The 2,500-nt window shown below is 46.7% G+C and overlaps 1 protein-coding gene across 1 annotated transcript in view; it reads right to left on the bottom strand.

Moving 5' to 3' along the window:
• LOC112073780 (anthrax toxin receptor 2) overlaps positions 1-2,500 on the bottom strand; it is a 60,155-nt gene that overhangs the window by 15,356 nt on the left and 42,299 nt on the right. The window lies entirely within an intron of this gene.

The following is a 2,500-nucleotide window of genomic DNA, read 5'->3' as shown; positions in this document are numbered from 1 at the left end:
ATGTGGGGGAGAGAGGAGAGGAAGGGAAGCTAGGTGGGGGAGAGAGGGGAGAAGAGAGGGGAAGCTATGTGGGAGAGAGAGGAGAAGGGAGGGGAGCTATGTGGGGGAGAGAGGAGAAGGGAGGGAAGCTATGTGGGGGAGAGATGAGAAGGGAGGGAAGCTATGTGGGAAGAGAGGAGAAGGGAGGGGAAGCTATGTGGGAGAGAGAGAGGAGAAGAGAGGGGAAGCTATGTGGGAGAGAGAGGAGAAGGGAGGGAAGCTATGTGGGGGAGAGAGGAGAAGAGAGGGGAAGCTATGTGGGGGAGAAGAGGAGAGGAGGGAAGCTATGTGGGGCAGAGAGGGGAGAAAGAGAGGGAAGCTATGTGGGAGAGAGGAGAAGGGAGGGGAAGCTATGTGGGGAGAGAGAGAGGAAAGAGAGGGGAAGCTATGTGGGAGAGAGAGGAGAAGGGAGGGGAAGCTATGTGGGGGAGAGAGGAGAAGAGAGGGAAGCTATGTGGGGGAGAGAGGAGAAGGGAGGGAAGCTATGTGGGCAGAGAGGGGAGAAGAGAGGGGAAGCTATGTGGAGAGAGAGGGGAAGGGAGGGGAAGCTATGTGGGCAGAGAGGAGAAGGGAGGGGAAGCTATGTGGGAGAGAGAGAGGAGAAGAGAGGGGAAGCTATGTGGGAGAGAGAGGAGAAAGGGAGGGGAAGCTATGTGGGGAGAGAGGAGAAGGGAGGGAAGCTATGTGGGGGAGAGAGAGAAGGGAGGGAAGCTATGTGGGCAGAGAGGAGAAGGGAGGGGAAGCTATGGTGGGAGAGAGAGAGGAGAAGAGAGGGGAAGCTATGTGGGAGAGAGAGAGGAGAAGGAGAGAGAATATGTAAGGGAGGAGAGAGGAGAAGAGAAAAGAGAGAGCTATGTGGGGGGATGACTGGGGGAGAGAGAGGGTGCTATGCGGGGGGGGGGAGAACGGGGGATACAGAGAGATGAGGGAGCTATGTAAACCTTTATGGGGAAATTATACCAGACCATTACATTCCTCCGTTCTATTAAAAACCCTGAGGCGGCATTATCATATAAAAAGGCCTTCTATGTGAGCCGACTGTCATGCCGACACATTATCTCCTGCTACGCCAATAAATCAACAAAGGACAAACTATGCAAATTCACCGTACACAATCGGTAAAAAAAAAAGGAGCATATTAACGGCAAATATATGGCACTCGGACCCCTTCGTGGACGTCGTCACGGAAACTTCAATCTGAAGTGGAGAGAGCAGTTACCAGGGCCTTATTAAATATGAACCTGTAAAGCTACAATCTGTGATTTTTATATTTCAGAAATATGACAGCCCCGCCACCTGAATTTGTGGGGGGAGGGGGGGGAATATAAACCCTGGTAGATTCACACAGTTCTCTAGATATACGGACTGGCAGTCAGTCATCATGAATTTAAAAAAAGGACCATTGTACAGATTCCCGGATCGTACCTTTAAGTGAATATAGGTTGAGATGTGTAGAGCCCATCAGTCATCAGGGTCACATCATATGATTACTGTTAGTACGTTGTGTACGAACCAAACTAACTTAATGGTGAATCTTATCGCTGGCGGTAGCGCTATATGTCCAGCGAGGTGCGTCCACAAATATCTTTTTAGCTATTTTTCACAGCGGTTATTATGAGCGCAAATGGCTGGCGGTGGCGTGAAAGAGGATGGGGTTTTTGATGACTAAACAACGTGTAGGTTTTGACGAGAGGGCGTGGTCACTCACTGGCCAATCAAGGCGTTCCATGAATTAATACTGCATGTGTTTGTCTCAAATTCTGTAGGTTATTGATGGTCTTTGCGTTGTCATGATTGTCATTATTATTGATGAGATAGTTCACTCCATTACACTACTGGTCACTATTCCTCCTGTTATCATGTATATATTAGTAACTATCTATTTATCTTGCTACTGGTCACTAGTACTCCTGTTTACATGTATATATTACCACTATTATATTACCATAAGTACTCAGCCCTGTTTACATGTACAGTTGAAGTCGGAAGTTTACATACACCTTAGCCAAATACATTTAAACTCAGTTTTTCACAATTCCTGAGATTTAATCCTAGTAAAAATTCCCTGTCTTAGGTCAGTTAGGATCACCACTTTATTTTAAGAATGTGAAATGTCAGAATAATAGCATAGAGAATGATTTATTTAAGCTTTTATTTCTTTCATCACATTCCCAGTGTGTCAGAAGTTTACATACACTCAATTAGTATTTGGTAGCATTGCTTTTAAATTGTTTAACTTGGGTCAAATGTGTCGGGTAGCCTTCCACAATGTTTGGCCATAATGACCATCGTTATGTTTGGAGGGAAAAGAGGGAGGTTGCAAGCCGAAAGAACACATCCACCAACCATGAAGCACGGGGTGGCAGCATCATGTTCTGGGCGTGCTTTGCTGCAGGAGGGACTGTGCACTTCACAAAAAGATTGATCCATGAGGTAGGAAAATTATATGGATATATTGAAA

The sequence above is a fragment of the Salvelinus sp. IW2-2015 genome, unplaced genomic scaffold (assembly GCF_002910315.2).
Source record: "Salvelinus sp. IW2-2015 unplaced genomic scaffold, ASM291031v2 Un_scaffold2364, whole genome shotgun sequence".
Taxonomy (NCBI): domain Eukaryota; kingdom Metazoa; phylum Chordata; class Actinopteri; order Salmoniformes; family Salmonidae; genus Salvelinus; species Salvelinus sp. IW2-2015.
The sequence above is the reverse complement of the archived record's forward strand: the minus strand, read 5'-3'. Positions and strand labels throughout refer to the sequence as shown.